Source organism: Oryctolagus cuniculus, chromosome 10 (genome assembly GCF_051225735.1).
Source record: "Oryctolagus cuniculus isolate XC-2025 breed Fujian yellow rabbit chromosome 10, ASM5122573v1, whole genome shotgun sequence".
NCBI classification, from domain to species: Eukaryota; Metazoa; Chordata; class Mammalia; order Lagomorpha; family Leporidae; genus Oryctolagus; species Oryctolagus cuniculus.
The window spans coordinates 82356833-82375629 of NC_142876.1; the positions used below are offsets into that span (position 1 = coordinate 82356833).

General features: G+C 39.1%; 1 protein-coding gene across 2 annotated transcripts in view; it reads right to left on the reverse strand.

Moving 5' to 3' along the window:
- Positions 1–18797, reverse strand: part of TAFA1 (TAFA chemokine like family member 1) — a 566674-nt gene that overhangs the window by 118373 nt on the left and 429504 nt on the right. The window lies entirely within an intron of this gene.

Genomic DNA, 18797 nt, shown 5'->3' on the forward strand with positions numbered 1-18797 from the left:
CCGGGCATGTGGCTTCATTTAAATTATTACAGCACAACCATGCAGTCAGCATATTTATTGGCCACTTAATGTATGTCACTGGTGAGGTCCTCAGCAGGTGAGCTGCTGAGTCTGTCTAAAGGTTTATGAGCAATCAGGTCAGTCTTTCTGGTCAACAGGAAATCAGCCAAGCCAGACCTCCAGGTATGACTATGCAAAAGATGCTTCAAGTGACCAAAACCCAGAAATTAACTTTCCCAACATCAAGTTTTAAGTTAAAGAAGAATGTGTTCTTATTTGAGCAGAATGAGCTCATAACATTAAAGATTCTTGGTTTTGAGGATTCAGTGGGCAGAAATTCCAGGAAGCATTTGCTAAGCAACCACGATATACAAAATACTGTGTTATGAACTCTAAGGGATGTGTATATGTGCCATACACATAGAAGATACACATATGGACATATAAGAAACATTGAAAAAAGGGGTGGGAGAGAGGGGAGAGAGAAGGGACACGGGAGAAATCCCAATGTATTGCAGTGGGATTGGGGTGTGATTTTTTTTAAAAAAAGGATTTATTTTATTTATTTGAAAGAGTTAGAGAGGTAGAACTAGATATATATAGAGAGAGGTCTTCCATCCACTGGTTCACTCCCCAAATGACTGCAACAGCCAGAGATGTGCTGATCCAAAGCCAGGAGCCAGGAACTACTTCTGGGTCTCCCACACAGGTGCAGGAACCCAAGGACTTGTACCATCTTCTACTGTTTTCCCAGACCATAGCAGAGAGCTGGATGGGAAGGGGAGCAGCCCGGACTAGAACAGGATGCCAGCCATGCAGGCTGCAGCTTCAACCCACTGAGCCACAGTGCCGGCAACTGGGGTATGATTTTATGCTCCCCAATCATATTTGGCAAGTTTGGAGATAGTTTTGGTTGTGATCACTGGCATGCTCTTGGCATATCATGGGTGGAAAACAGGGATACTACAAAACCATCGACACTGTCCAGGATAGTGCCTCACAGGGCAGGATGATCTGGCTCAACACATCAGTGGTGCCAGGGTGGGAATTTCTGGTCCAACCTGAAAGAAACTCCCCACATGAGTCCCTGATTTGAGGCAGACTCATTCTATCTCAATCTCTTGCAATGGAATGGAGTGCCTGTGCTGGTCTTAAGCTTAGATCTGTCACTATTATCTGAGGCTAGCAGTTTCTTCATGTGGAAAGTGGGAATAAAGAGCCACACTTGTGTCACAGAGTCATGTGATAATAAACTAAGAAAACACGTACAGAGGTTGGCACCGAGCTTCACATGCTGTAAAAACTCTACAAACCTCGTCAATGATAATAAGCTCCAGAGTGACACCAGGGTTATTTTCTGGTGTCACCACCTTTCTGCTTCAGAAATTTCACACACACACAGTTTCTTCAGGGATATTCTCTCTTACTTTCTACCCCTCCACCCCCATCATCCCAACACGGTTCCATTCACCTATTTAAATTTCCTGAGAGCTTACCTCAAAGTTAGGTTCCTTGGAGAATGCTCCCTCTCTCCCATCACTGTTCACTCTTAGTACTGTGCCCACTTTTGGGTACTCCTATCTGCACTAACAGCTAAACTCTGCTTGCTCCAGATCAGGGTCAGGGTCAGGGTCATTGCTTGTCTCCACACATCTCTAGCATTCAAATGAATTACAATTTTTGGCATCAAAATAAAGTTACCTTTAAACTTAATTCTTCCAAAAATTGTTGAAGTAGCCCCATAGTTGGAATGGGAAACCCAGTTCCTTTGAAATAATCAGGACAGTAACTTAAGTTATAAGTTGCAATCATAACACAAGACTATGAGGTACTTTAAAACAATTTTTTTATTTTAGATTTTCAGAAAATTTGTGAAGATTATACTAAGTCATTTTTTTCTTCTTTTTTTTATTTAGTAAATATAAATTTCCAAAGTACAGTTTATGGATTACATTGGCTCCCCCCCCATAATTTCCCTCCCACTTGCACCCCTCCCATCTCCCGCTTCCCCTCCCATTCCATTCACATCAAGATTCATTTTCAATTATCTTTATATATAGAAGATCAATTCAGTATATATTAAGTAAAGATTTCATCAGTTTGCACCCACATAGAAACACAAAGTGTAAAAATACTGTTCCAGTACTAGTTATAGCATTAAATCACAATGTACAGCACATTAAGGATAGATCCCACATGTCAAGTAAGTACACAGTGACTCCTGTTGTTGACTTAACAAATTGACACTCCTGTTTATGGCATCAGTAATCTCCCTAGGCTCTAGTCATGAGTTGCCAAGGCTATGGAAGTCTTTTGGGTTCGCCGACTTCGATCTTAATCTGACAGGGTCATAGCCAAAGTGGAAGTTCTCTCCTCCCTTCAGAGAAAGGTACCTTTGATGACCTGTTCTTTCCACTGGGATCTCACTCACAGAGATCTTTCATTTAGGTGGTGGTTTGTTTTTTTTTTTTTTTTTTGCCAGAGTGTCTTGGCTTTCCATGCCTAAAATACTCTCATGGGCTCTTCAGCCATATCTGAATGCCTTAAGGGCTGATTCTGAGGCCAGAGTGCTGTTTAGGACATCTGCCATTCTATGAGTCAGCTGTGTATCCAGCTTCCCATGTTGGATTGTTCTCTCCCTATTTTGTTCTATCTGTTAGTATTAGCAGACACTAGTCTTGTTTGTGTGATCCCTTTGACTCTTAGACCTATCAGTGTGATCAATTGTGAACTGAAGTTGATCCCTGGACTAGTGAGATGGCATTGGTACATGCCACCTTGATGGGATTGGATTGGAATCCCCTGGCATGTTTCTAACTCCACCATTTGGGGCAAGTCCGATTGAGCATGTCCCAAATTGTACTTCTCCTCTCTCTCTTATTCCCACTCTTATATTTAACAGGGATCACTTTTCAGTTAAAATTTAAACACCTAAGAATAATTGTGTGTTAATTACAGAGTTCAACCAATAGTACTAGAACAAAAAAATACTAAAATGGATAAAGTATTACATTGTACATCAACAGTCAGGACAAGAGCTGATCAAGTCACTGTTTCTCATAGTGTCCATTTCACTTATACTATACCCTGTTGTCTTCTATCTTTAACCCCTTTTGCTAACATCTTACATTAGTATGGGGCATTTTTAATAATTGAGTCAATACTGGCACATTATTATTAAAGAAAGTCTAGGTTTTCTTCAGAATTCCTTAGTTTTTACCTAATGCCTTTTCTGTGCCAAGTTCCCATCAAGGACGCCACATTACATTTAATTGTCTTAGTTCTTTAGACTTCTCACAGTTGTAGCAGTTTCTCAAATATTCCCTACTTTGTAATGACATTGCCAGGTCTGTGGAATATTGGCCCACACTGCTGGAGATTTGTCTGCTATTTTTCTCTTGATTAGACTGAGTTACAGGTTTTTGGAGGGAGACCCCAGAAGTAAAGTACCATTCTCATCGCATGATATCAAGGTACATCTCATCAGCATGATCCTCACTGTTGATGTTGACCTTGGTCACTTGGCCAAGGTTGTGCTTCTTAGACTTCTTCATGGGCAAACATTTTTTCCCTCCCCTGTTCCATACCACACTCTTTGGAAGGAAGTCACTGTGAGAACAGTCCACCACCTTGAAAAATTAGGAGCTTTGTTCCACCTCTTGAGGTTGTAACATGTATTAAAACTGCTTAAAACTCTTCATGAGAGGTTTGTCTCATCTCTCCTATTCATTTCATGTAATCAGTAATTTACTTCTATTAGCATTGACTCTTGGGCATTTATTTTCTATTTTACATTGTAGTCATTAATTATCTGTTAATTATATTATAATTAATATATTAATTAATCAATATATAATTATATTATTTATGTAGTTATTAATAGTGTTAATTGCTTAGTGTTCAGAATGTTCTGGCTTTGACTACTGTGAGAACTTCCTATGGCCCTCCGACATATCCCAGTCACCGTGGGTTTGTTGTGCATTATGGACTTTCTTATTTTCTGACCCTATGAGATAGTCTATGATCACCTTATATATTTCCTATCCTCGTCCTAAAGTCAACCATTACTCAAAACAGCCAGTCAGCACATCTGAAAAAATACCCTAGAGTGACTGGACCTGTGTTTTCTTCCATATGTGAGATAAGATTAAATTGCAGAGGGCTTCCTTCTCCAGGGAGAGTCCTCAGTGTTGCAATGATGCATTAAAGGGGATTTTGGAGCCAATGATGGGTGTGATTTGGGTAGTGCTCTAAGGCAATCACCTTGGCAACTTTGTGCAGGAGGGGTTGGAGGAGTACAAGGCAGCAAAGCAGCAGAAGTAAATGACCATTGAAACATAACACGCAGGAAGCAAGAAAGCTCGAGTTTGGGTCATGGAAGAGTATCTCCCTACTTCCACATGCACAGCCCTCAGCTTAGAGTTACTAGGGTTATTCACACATTACAATCTTCCACCAGACAGTGGCCACCATGCCACTTTAGCTTATAACTGTCTGCTACAAATACTCTTGGTCATGTCAGTAACAGCTGGTTGGGCACTTCATGAAAATACAACTGGTCTGTTTCCTTCCTTTCCTCCCTCCAGGGCACAGATAGCTTTCAAATGTACCACATGTTATTTATGACATTTATTTCTGTATGTCTCCCATTGGAATGTAAACTCCTCAAGGACAGAAATGTCCATCGCTTTACCCATTAAACAATATCTGGCATATAGTCAAGATATAAATAGTGCTTTTCACATATATTTCATTTAATATTCAAAAGCATTTAATGATAGAGATAGGTCTATTATAATCCCCATTTTCCAGCAAGGGTGTAGATTTAAAGAAAATAACATAACCACTTAACTTAGAATGATAATAATAGCATTAAAAGAATAATAATTTATTGGATTATCCTATGTGCATGACATCACAGTAGATAGATTATATGACTTCAATTCATTTTATGCTTATAAGAGCCTAATGAAGGTATGATTACTCCATTTTAAAGAAGACACAACTGAGATCAAGTGCAACTTAAAAACCTGCTGATGGTTTTGAGCAAGTACTCAGAGCATCAGAAACAGAATCAAGGACTTCAAACCCCATATCAGCACTCTCTCTCTCTAGTTCTTCCTTGGTACAAATGCTGCCATTTCTTTAAAAAGAGGAGGAGAGCTTGGAAGCTGGAACTGATGAATGTTCCATGTTCATTAAAACCCAGGCCATATCTTCCTTGTGTTCATGGAGTAGGGATTTGCACAGAGGAAGCCAGAGAAGGACTACTCTAAACAACAAGTTCACTTGGTCCAGAAAAGTTGAACCATAGCTGCAATTACACCTGCTGTTCTGTTACATTAATGCAGATCCAAGAACCATGTGTTGGTGGACATGGTGGAGCCCCAGAGGCAAGTTCTAATTGCCTCATTATACCAAATTCTCCTATTTCCCAAGGTTTTCATTTATGAAACCTTGTCACAGTGGACCAGAGAAATTTAATATTTCAATCTGTGTTGACCCAGGAACCCCGTCTACTGACTTGTGTTGACAAAACTGGAATAGGAGATCTTTGACAAGAAAAGGGTCATTTACATCTCAGTCCTTTGCTTTTGGATTTTACTTTGTGGGTCTCAGATTTCTGAGGTTCAGTTACCACCACTCGGGGAGAGGAAGCTGCCACTGTAGTTGTTTGATTTTTAACATTCAATAAAACAAGTTCTATTCAAAGGAATTCCTCAGCTAAGAAAAAAAGAAACTGCTGTGCTGAAGTGATTATCATCTTTCTAAAGATAATATTAAATGATTGATGGATGGATGAGTGGACAGGATGAAAAATGAGTAACAAACATGTCACAGATTTTTACAAGATCAAATAATGTGGAATATAACTGAGATGGCTGGATGCCTTTGGTAAAGTAGAGCACAGTCAGCTTGAAAACTACTCTCCTTCTCACACCCACCAATTTTTGTGTGAGTTTTTACTTCTTGCCTGTATCAGGGGGCAACATTTACTTTGACCTATCCAAGATACAATGAGAAGTTGATCAAATTCTGAGAAAATAAATAAAATCCTAAGTTTCCATTATAACCACAGAGAGGGAATTTTTCAAGGTCTCCCTGGAACTGATTATAAAGTCTTATTGAACTGTTTGAGAGGAAACAGGGACAAGAAACTAAAATGCCTCTCAGATTTGTCCCCCGTAAAGGGAAAAGTTAGGTTTGTTGTAAACTTTTCTGGAAATTAGAAATCTGTCCTTTGCAATCTATTTCATTTGCATTTTAAGGATTACCTAATGAACAGTCTTTTTAAATGTTAGTTCCAAATCATAACAATAATATTTTCCATATAAAGGCCTTTCAGACTTTTCTTTGGCACCAATGAAATCCATTCCTAAATTTTATCTCCATTCAAGTAAAAATGACTTTAAGATGATGATCTATGGCTTCACAAAGCAAAGTGATTTAAGTGCTCGGAAAATTGAGCTTGTCATTTTTTGTTTATGGATTATCTGGAAAATGGCCTTTTTCTGGATTTTACTCACCACCTGCAGAGCTAGGAAATTAGACAGGTGTAACCCATTAACTAATGGCAGAGGAAGAAGCATAAAGAAGCAGTCAGGGGGCAGGTGTTTGGCTTTGTGCTGACTCCACATGGGAGTACCTGGATTTGATACCTGTCTCTACGTCCTGATTCCAGCTATGTGCTAATACAGACCTTGGGGGCAGCAGTGGTGTTCAAGTAGTTGGGTTCTTGTCACACAATTGGGAAGCCTGGATTGAGTTTCTGGCAACCAGCTTTGACCTCTCCCAGCCATTGCAGATATTTGGGGAATGAACCAATGAATAGGAACTCTGTCTCTCAAACAAATCCAATTTTAAAAATAAAAAAAGAAGTGAGTATGGGTGATTTCTATGCTATTCATACTTTCCATATTATTCATCTTGTCATCAATTTGCCTTGGAAAACACAGCTAAGATATAAAATATAAGAAATTAGTCTTAAAATCTACATCTAGCTTCATAAGGGATCTCATTGTTCTTTCTGATTGGGGCATTAGGACTGAACAATTAGGACTGCAGCAATTGTATTGGTGATACAAGCTAACCTGAGAAAGATGAGCTGGATAAAAACCAAGTTGCAGGTTCTCCCTCCACCAGTAATCTTTGAGACAGTGGTCTTGCTTCAGATTCCCTTTAGCCTTATTGATCCCCAGTGCTGAGAGCTGGGACCCCTGCATGGAGGGGCCCCATGGAGTATCATTGTAATTCCCCTTTGGCTCATTCTTGCGGATTTTTTTTTTTAACAGGCAGAGTGGACAGTGAGAGAGAGAGAGAGAGAAGGGTCTTCCTTTTGCCGTTGATTCACCCTCCAATGGCTGCCGTGGCCGGCGTGCTGCGGCCGGCGCACTGCGCCTTTCTGAAGGCAGGAGCCAGGAGCCAAGCACTTGGGCCATCCTCCACTGAACTCCTGGGCCACAGCAGAGAGCTGGCCTGGAAGGGGGCAACCGGGAAAGAATCCGGCACCCCAACCAGGACTAGAACCCGGTTTGCCGGTGCCGCTAGGTGGAGGATTAGTCTATTGAGCACCGGCGACCATTCTTGTGGATTTGTCAGAGGTCTGAGCGCTTTGTCTAAACCTGTTTTTAACAGGAAAACATTTAAAATGTCCAAAATGTGTGAAAAAAATTAATTTGAAGATTATTTCTTGCAGCAACAACTTCTCTGAGCTTGAGAAGTTTTTTAAAAAAAAGCCAAGCCAAATATGCTCTGAGCAAGCATACCCCCTTGGAGGTTCAATGCATCATTGCTTACCTTGCCCCATACAAGGGAGAAAACACCAGAAAGATAAATTGCTAAGGATAACGTTTTGTTTAAAAAGATTCTCTGAGGTGACGATTATGTGTCATGATAGAAAGGGAATATGAATTTAGGAATGACTAGCAGGCAGATGGATAAAAACATAGAAGTTGATATCATACATCAGGGTTTGCCCCCATATTGGAAATATAATAGAAACAACTCATACCAATCCACTTGAATACTGTGGGCTTCAAGCTGGGTCAATCATGAGGGTGGGAACTTACAGGAAATTGCTAATGTCTAATTATTTTCTGTACTGTACGTTCATGAGAATATTTTAGTATTGAACACTTTATGTCTAAGACCCAGCATAGCCAAGCAACTCAAAATTACTACAGATTTTCTAGGAAAGATGAAAAGATGTTGCAGTAGAGTGCTAAATTCAAATAGAGATAACTGCCTTGAAATGAAATGAAAGGGGGGGAACCCAAGTCTAATCTCTTTATTTTTGTGTGTGCAGCTCTGAAGCATCTTTTAGGTCCACTTTGGGTGATCTTCCTGAATTTCTCTGCAAGTTATATTCTCCTGTGTTCATATACAATTGCATCTCCTACATTTATATAGATGTTACCTCTGATATCCTTCTCCCACAATAATATAATGCAGATTTTAAAAACTAATATCTCATTTTTCCCATAAAAGGAAAGGACGGCAATTTTCCTGTTTCACCACCCTAGCCACATTATTAATCTCGGAAACTGGTACATGTTTGGTCTCTAAATATTTGTTCAATGAACCTCATCTTCAAAGACTAACTTTTGGCTCTGAATGGATGCTCTCTTCACAAGCCAAATTTGCTTTGCTGCGTGACTCCTAACTGGCATTCTTGTTCATCACCTGTCTTTCCTGTGTGAAGGGACACTGCATCATGAGTGGGACCACATCTCATTTACTTCTTCATCTCTAGTACCTAGCACAATCGTAAGCACTCACACATTTGCTAAGTGATTGAAAATAATGGGATGGAGGAAGAAAAGGAAGAAGCTCCTTCAAAGGAAAAGGCAAAAGAAGGTAAAAGAAGACAAGAAAGATTGAACATAAACTATTTATCTTTTTGGAATTTTTCCTGAATATTCATTATTTGTTCTTTTCTAAGGATGACTTTGAATTCACTTTGTTCAAAGAAGTGACTTTTCTATACCTGTAGAAAAATCAACTGAGAATTTTGGCTTGGAAGAGTAAAAATGTACCAAGAAAAAAAAGTTTTCATTCTAAATGAAATAACTTAAAACTGAAACAGCAAGTCAGAAGAACTATAAGGCAACATCAGGTCTCATTAGCAGTCAGGCCAGGATAAGTGTTTACAGTTCAGGGCAACTTTTGGAGGAAATGAATAAAAGATAATTAAGGAATGATAAGACTGACAAGATTATTCGGATCCTTGCGTTTTCACTTTATTGCAAATGATTCCTTTCTTTAAGAGCAGTAATATGTAAGAAAAAGCCCAGTTATTTGGAGAGTCACATTTACAGGACTTCTTGATCAAGGTCTTAAAAATAGCTCTCTTGGAATCTATTGTAACGGATGTCAGAAATGCATATTTAAGACTGTGTTAAAAATGCTTTATTGACCCACTGGACTGGAAGGAAATTCCAAGCATCTCTCTCTGTAAATCACTGACAAGAAAGACACTAATGGATCTTCCAGCATGTTTTGGTTGAGGAGTGCAAAATGGCTGCTTTATTTGTTTATACTTGAGATTAAACAAATTGCCATCTTCTCTCCCTTGACTCTGGGGTATGAGGATGACAAATGCAAGGAGAAGGTACAAATTCATGGCAGGAAAGCCATATTTGAGGCAGTACAGCACAGTGCATGAGAGAAAGGCTGCAAAGATTCAAGACATGAATTTATTATTTTTCATTGTATACCTCAGTTTTCTCATCTGTAATATGTGGATGATAGCATAAACTTTATAGGTTTACTTTAAGGACTAAGTGGGTATGACAATGAAATAAGTACACATAAAGTGATTATAATAGAAAGGCTTAACTAAAACAGAGCCTGTTGTTATTAATACCAGGGAACCTGCAAAACTTCATTGAGAATAGGATTAAAAGATAATTTTTTTTCTAGGGCAAAAGCATTTTGAAATGCATACATAGTTTTCCATAATACACAAGTTGAATTAACTTGCTGACATACCACTGTATTATCAGAATTATCATCTTTGAATAGATTAAGATTATTGGTGAGCAAACACAAATTTTTTCATTTTCCCCCTTGTTTTCACTAACATGGTCCCTTCCTCAAACTCATTTTCCTATCATTTCAGGCAAAGACTGGCTAATCACATTTAGGCCTTAGTATTACCTTTTCTTTTCTTTCTTTCTTTCTTTTTTTTTTTTCTTTTTTGACAGGCAGAGTGGACAGTGAGAGAGAGAGAGAGAGAGAAAGGTCTTCCTTTGCCGTTGGTTCACCCTCCAATGGCCGCCGTGGCCAGCGCGCTGCGGCCAGCACACAGCGCTGATCCGAAGCCAGGAGCCAGGTGCTTCTCCTGATCTCCCATGCGGGTGCAGGGCCCAAGCACTTGGGCCATCCTCCACTGTACTCCCTGGCCACAGCAGAGAGCTGGCCTGGAAGAGGAGCAACTGGGACAGAATCCGGCACCCCAACTGGGACTAGAACCTGGTGTGCCAGCACCGCAGGTGGAGGATTAGCCTAGTGAGCCGCGGCGCTGGCCCTTAGTATTACCTTGAAATAAGATTTTCAGAAAAAGATGTATGGATTCTGGCCAAAGAAGACAGCAGACGAGCAGAGGAAATGTATTTCGAGGGGACAGTTGGAGAGACATTTGCAACGGAAATTCTACACAAAGAAGAGGAACCCCATGGAACACTGTGGAAAGCGTGGATGCACAGCAGTGAATGGGGACACCACACAAATCTCCTAGCCTGGGGAGATGCCACGTTCTGAAAGCAAGGTGAGGGCAGACTATAGCAGCCTGTGTCACTGGTGATACTTACTGCATGAGGGAGAACCTTCCAGGCCACACTAACTTTAAGTCTGGCCTGAAGCCTTAGTATGTGACAGGGTCCCCCCCTTATCCAGTGTAGGAAAAGCACAATTCTTTCTCCCCATTCACCCACAAAGGTGCCCAGCAACCAGCAAAGAGAAGTCAACCCTCTTGACACCAGTTGAGATTGCATTGGCTCTCATGCACATTACCAGAGAATTTTACCGAAGCGAAAAATCCGTGGTTTCCCACTGACTTTCAGTCTGGCTGGGAGGATTGACAGGGGGCTGGTCGCACTTAAGATTGTGAGGTGGCCCTATCCTCTCAAACTTTCACAGGCTCCAGGGCTCAAACTGCCAAGGTAGTGCACCCAAAGGCACCTGGCTCTGGAAGTGACTACTCTGTCTGCGGATGGGGAAAGCTCTTGGGGCAGAGAGCAGATCCTCTGCACCCCATGACTGTGGGAGCCTTGCATGAGGTGACTGTAGGGATGGTAGGAATCCTGTTACTGCAAGATAGGGCATGGGGTCTAGCTGGGTCTCTAGGCAATCAGTGGGTCTGGCATCAGAGGCTCAGAGCTCCCTGACTGCCTGGGATGAGTCATTGCAGAGAGTTCAGTCCTCACACTGAGGACTGCAAAGATCCTTTGTGCACTTCATTATGCCAGTGTGGGCGAGGGTCATACCTGCTATGAGCTAACCCTGGGAATTGATCAACTTGGAAGAGAGCAGGTGAAGCTGTGATTACGCCAACAAGCGTGATCATACCCTCACCCTTCCTGACAATAGGGGAGATCTACCATGTTCAACCTGGGTGTCACCCTGGATTCTTGCCCCACCCAAGTATTGACCAGAGCTCTCTGAATCCAAACGGCAATTGCCTCTGGGTATTCACTGAAACAGTAGACTCCACTAACCCACAGAGGCATAGTTCAAATATAAAGTCCATCAGTGGAGAAAACCAACAAATTTTTCCAAAAATGGCTAAAAATAAACACAGAAGTACAACAAACAAGAATGAAAACATGACTTGTGAAGAAGATAAGATTGATTAAATTCCTGGAATGAATTCAATAGAATGATCCCAAGATTACTCAGAAACATTGAGAAGTAAACACATGAGTTAAAGAAATCTACATGACAATGCATGAAAAATTTTCCCATGAGATACAGATTGTCTAAAGACATCAAACTGAAATATTAGAAATGAAGAATTCAATATGCCAAATAAAAAAAATATAGCAGAAAGCCATAACAATAGACTTGGTGAGGTAGAAGGAAGAATATCTGAGTTATAAAACAAATGTTTCAAAATATCTCTGTCAGACAAAAAAAAAAAAACCCAGAAGAAGAAATTAGAAAAATTAAAAGCAATGATCAAGATTTATTGGAGGGGCCAGCACTGTGGCATAGCAAGTAAAGCTGCCGCCTGTAGTGCCACCATCCCATATGGGCACCAGTTCAAGTCCTGGCTGCTCCACTTCTGGTCCAGCTCTCTGCTATGGCCTGGGAAAGCAGTGGAAGATGGCCCAAATCCTTGGGCCCCTTCACCCACATGGGAGACCTGGAAGAAGCTCCTGACTCCGGGCTTCAGATCAGCCCAGCTCTGGCCATTGTGGTCATTTGGGGAGTGAACCAATGGACGGAAGACCTCTCTCTCTCTCTCTCTCTCTCTCTCTGCCTCTCCTCTCCTCTCTCTGTGTAACTCTGACTTTCAAATAAATAAATAAATCTTTTAAAAAAAAAAAAAAGATCCATGCAACGAAGAGCTTTTTTTTTTTTTGAAAAAAATAAACAAAATTGATTCACCTAGGGCCCAACTAACCAAAAAAGAATACACAAATCAATAAATCAGACATGAAAACAGAAATAAAACAATGGAGATCACATAAATGAAAATAATCATCAGTAATTACTATAAACAACTATATGCCAAAAAACTAGAAAATCTAGAAGAAATGGATGAATTCATAGACATGTATAATCTATCAGAATTGAGGCATGAAAACATGGAAAACCCTAAACAGACCAATAACCAAGATGGAGATTGAGTTAGTAATAAAGATAAGCTGAACAAATAAAGCCCAGGACCAGGTGATGTCACTGCTAAATTTTATCAGAGTTTTAAAGAAGAACTAATTCCAATTCTTCTCAAACTATTCAAAACAGTTGAAAAGGAGGGAATCCTCCCAAAGTGCTTCATGAGGACAGCATTACTTTAATTCCAAAACCAAAAAAAGACATATAACAAATAAAGAGAACAATAGATTAAAATCACTGATGGACATAGACACAAAAATCCTGACAAAATACTAATTGAATTCAACCCAAAACAAATGGGATTTATCCCTGGTAGTCAGGGCTGTTTCAACATAGGAAAATCAACAAATGTGATACCTTATGTTAACAAATTGAAGAATACAAAACAATGATTATCCCAAAAGATATAGAGAAAACATCTGATAAAATACAACATCCTTTCAAGATGAAAACCTTAAGCTAACTGAGTATAGAAGGAACATCTCTCAACACAATCAAGGAAATTTATGTCAAATTCATAGCCAGCATCTTATTGAATGGGAAAAGTTGGAAGCATTTCCACTAAGATTTGGAACCAGAATAGGATGCCAATTTACCCCATTGCTATTCAGTATAGTTCTTGAAGTTTTAACCAGAGCCATTAGGCAAGAAAAGGCAATCAGGGGATACCAACTGGAAGGGAGGAAGACAAATTATCTCTATTTACAGATAAAATTATTCTGTATATAGGGGAACCAAAAGACTCCACTAAGAGACTATTAACACTCATAAAAGAGTTTGGTAAAGTTGCAGGTTATGAAATTAACATAAATTTCACCATAAAATATCTCTATGATGAAAATTATAAAATATTAAAGAGACACAAAAAATGGAAAAATATTCCATGTTTGTGGATTTAAAAAATTAGTATCAATAATATGTCCGTACTATCAAAAGCAATCTACAGATTCAATGGGATCCTAATCAAAACACCTATGACTTTCTTCTCAGATCTAGAGAAAATGATGCTAAAATTCATATGGAAACACAAGAGACCCCAAATAGCTAAGGCAACCTTCTGCAACAAAAACAAAGCCAGAGGCATCACAATACCAGATTTCAAGATATACAACAGGGCAGTTATAATCAAAACAGCATGGTACTGGCACAAAAATAGACATGTAGATCAATGGAACAGAATAGAATCTTCAGAAATCAATCCACACATCTACAACCAACTAATCTCTGACAAAGGAGCTAAAATTAATCCCTAGATTGATTCCTTAACAAATGGAGCTTGGAAAATTCAATCTTATTATGCAGAAATAAGAAACAAGATCCCTATCTTTCACTTATACAAAAATCAACTCAAAATGTATCAAGCATAGTAATCTACAACATGATACCATCAAATTACTGCAGGAGAACACTGGGGAAACTGCATGACATTGCCATAGGCAAAAACTCATTGGAAAAAGACCCCAAAAGCACAGGAAATTAAAGCAAAAACAAAAAAATGGGATTACATACAAGAAGCTTTTGGATTCAATTGAAGCACTCAATAAAGTGAAAAAGCAACTAACTGATAGAATGGGAGAAAGTATTTGAAACTATAAACCGGTAAAGGATTAATATCCAGTATCTATAAAGAGCTCAAGAAACTCAATAATAATAAAATAAATAATCCAGTGAAGAAAAGGGCAAAAGACTTGAATAGGCATTTTTCAAGAGTGGAAATTTACATGGCTAACAGACATTTGAAAAATGTTCAGGATCGCTAGCCATCAGGGAAATATAAACCAAAACCCCAGTGAGGTTTCACCTGACCATAGTTAGAATGGTTCTCGTGCAGAAATAAAAAAAAAAATCCACAATAAAGGCTGGCAAGGATGTGAGGATATGATTCCCTAATCCATAGTGGGAATGAAAACTTGTATAGCCAATGTGGAGACGGTATAGAGATCCTCAGGATGCCAAAAATAGATCTACTACATGACTCAGCCATCCCACTCCTGGGAATTTACCCAAATGAAATAAAATCAGCATATGAGTTATCTATATCCCCATGTTTACTGCAGCTCAATTCACAATAGCTAAATATGGAATCAACCCAGATGTCCATCAACAAATGACTGGAGAAAGAAAATGTGGTATATATACCCTGTGGACTACTACTCAGCCATAAAACAGAATGAAATCCTGTGTTTCACAATAAAATGGATGCCACTGGTAGCTGTTGAGAGGAAATGGTTTGAAGTCTAAATGAACTTAATTTTTATCTTGTAAGCACATAGCAAATATTTAGATGCTAAATTATTGTAGGATCTATTTCACTGAAAGAAATTATGAATGAATATTTGACAAAACCACTGTATATTGGTGAAATGGTCATTTTTCCATTTACATATTGTTTATAGCCATTGTATTTATTTCCATTAAACAAGGGTCGTTTGGCTTTTTACTTTTTAAATTTCTTACTCAGTGAAGTGTTAAGTCTTTTCACTGAAATGTAAAGTTAAAGTACATTATCTCAAAAACTGAAAAAAGAAGAAAGAAAAATTGAAGGAAAGGGGGTAGAAAGGTGGGAAGGAGGGAGGAAGGAAATACCATTATGCTCTTAGACTTTTATATATAAATCATAGTGAATGTGTTTAAAATTAATTAAAATTTAAAGATGAAATAAAGATTTCCAAAGTAAGATAATAACAGTATCAACTCAGCACTCAACCTCTTATGTCCTTATTTTATTTTTAATTAATCATTTATTTAATTTATCTGAAAGGTAGAGAGAGAAACAGTGTTCCTTCCTGCTGGTTTACTTGGCCAAATAACAGCCAGTGCTGGGCCAGGTTGAACCAGGAGACAGGAACTCAATATGGGTCTCCCATTTGGGTGGAAGCCATCACCTGCTACTTCCCAGGTAGTTATTAGCAGAAAATAGGAATCGGCAGTAGTGCTGGGGACTCGAACCCAGGCACCCTGACATAGAATGTAAGCATCCCAAGGGGTGCCTTTAAACATTGTGCCAAATATTCCTCACTCCTTTATGATTTACTTAAAATTGGCTTAAACATGAAAGATGCTGAAACTCTACATCAGAAATTTTTTTAATAAGTCCTCTGGCCACATGAAAATAAATTTTACAAATGAATACAGCAGACAAGTTACAAGAAGAAAATCCTTTGTTCATTCCTGTTTTTCAATGCTATGGTACTTTTACCTTTTTGTATCAAGAAGTCCCTGGACAGCATTAGGGATGAGGGCCTATGTAATGGCTTGGATATCAGCTTGACTCTATGCTAGTCACAGATCTGCCTGGGAATTTTTGTTAAAATAAGGCTGAGGACATCAATGTCTTCATTACTATATTCCCTGTTCCAAAATGTATTTGCATGATTTGGACTTTCCTTGAATATACTGCAAATTTGTGCACTTAGAAATGACTTACTGCCCAGTAGGAAATCCATTCAAAGCATAAGTGGCTGCTGAAACAGCATCTGCCTCAAAGTGGGGCATTCACCCTGGGTGTTGAGCTAAGTCTCTAATTCACAGTCTTAGTGCCCTTGAGATATCCCATGCTATGATCTAAAATAAGTAAGTTGTGTTCTATTATTGTGATTAGGGCAAGCATTGAAATGTCACAAGGCTTAGAAAAATCGCTATGTCTACTGCTCTACTCTTGGGAGCTATGTTCTCATTCTAGATCACCTTCGGACATCCTTTAGGGCTACACTTAAACCAAGGCCAGTGACCCATCTAGACGGTACTTTAATCGGCTTTCCTTCTCCAATGTAGCATTCAAGGCTGCAAATGATATGGAGACAATTTCTAGAAAAGAGATAGGCAACACTATTTCATATGAACTCCACTGGCTACATTAATTTTCCTAGAATTAGGTAAACAACTGACATGAACAACTGAATGAATTAATATCAAAATAATATTTCAAACAGCCAACATCGCATAGAGAACTAGCTAGATGACATAGAGCAAGTTGCAACCTGTAAGAAGCCCTGATCTCTCCTAAGTAAAATGCCTCATCTTAATGGATGCTGTGAGCTCTACAGATCATTATGAAAATTAATTAATACATTGACCAGGACACAGTAGATATAACTGTAAGAGTTTCCATTCTTATTATTAATATAAAAATGTAAACCAAATTCCAAAGATGAAATGGGCATGGCTTTTAACAGAAGGTAAAGACTTTCAAAGTGGGGGAAAAGCCTGGAAAATTTGCCCTTCAGGTTCTAGAACCCTCCTGTCAAAGACCACCAATGTCTGAAATATTTACATACAGCTGGCTAGTCTAATGGGTTTTTGATAATATATTTTTGTCTACTCTTATCTATTTTTGTTCTATATTTTTCATTATGTTTATTAATTGTCTACAACCAAGAATATATGCAGAGAAGGAAGCCCACCAACAGTTGTGAACTTTCTTTTATTCTCTTACAATGATACTCTTTCATCATTCTTTCTAGGTAAATGTAATGGATGTTAAAATGAACATGGGAGGTGATTACACACAAACTCCTTTATGAAAACATAAAAGCAAAGCACCCAAATAAATCAGACAACATGATGACTCCAATTCCACCACCTCTAAACCATAAGTAGTTTATGACACGTTTTCTTCCAGCTAAAAGAACACCTGCCCATGGGAAAGCATTCCTAATGTGCAACAGAAGCAAAGATGAGAAGATTAAGACAAAATTTTAGATAAGCAGAGAAGTAATTGTAAACATCTGTCCCTTAGAACTTTCCCACCTTGGGCCACTTGCTGACTCACAAAATGATATTAAATTGCAAGTCCTTGCTTTGGACGCATAGAACTGCATACACAGTCACTGATGTTAGGTGTTACTTTCATCCATGGACTCATTACGGACAACTTCCCAAATAAACTACTTAATGTTTTGAAAATCTGTGATATAAGCACTGAAGTTAACATTTTGATTGTGTCTCTGCCTGCCTATAACTGAGGATATTATGAGGAAGTGGTCTCTTGGAATTTTCTAAGTCTCAGAAGATCATGTGTGGTAGGCTGGTTAAGAGCATAAGGTTTCAGACTGGAATTTCAGTCATCCTGACTGAGTTGCAACAGTGCCCCGACCTTAGCCTTAAACATTCCAATGCCTAATTTCCTCATCTAGAAAATGGGAGAAACAACACCTACTCCATGATGTAGTTGGGTGGATGAGTGGAAGAACACAGGCAAAGCAGTAAGAAAATTTCTGTAAGTGTTAAGTACTCTACAGCTATTTGCTGTTGATGCTGTTGCTGTTATTAATTTTGGCTGTGGCAGCCACTGGGGCTGTCAAAAGACTGTCTCTTCTCCTGGGATTATGGTAGCTCCAGCCCCTCTTTGGGAGAAGGGGCTAAGTGGGTGTTAATAGAGTTGATGTGATACTACCAGGCTGAGTGTTTAATCACCTGTGCAGAATGCTATGAGATGCTCTCCCTGTTGATGTGGCAGCTAGAAATATTTCAGATCAGGGGTCAGTTAGGTATTCCTATAAAGCTACACATCGCAAATACATTCAGCCTTCTGAGCCATCTGGTCTCTGGAGCAACTCCTGAACTCAGCGGTTACATCATGAAAACAGCTGTAAGCTTCCTGTAATCACATGGATGTGAAATTATGCTGATAAAATCTTAGCTTTGAGAATAGCAACTTGAATTTCACAAATAGTCACACATAGTCTTCTTTTGTTTCTTTCCATCCATTAAAAAGTAAAGACTACTGTCTGCTTGTAAGCTACCCACATCAGATGGTGAACCAAATGTGACTTACAGGCCATAGTTTGCTGATCCATGATGTACATGGTGTCTGGGCCAGAGGTCCTAGTTCCTGAGTAATTACTTCCAACACAGCCTAGCTGCAGACTCACAGCATGCAAGATGTGTGATTAAGGAATGAACTTTCATTGTCTTAAAGCAAATGAAATTGGGGAGGAGAATTTTTTTGGCTGCTG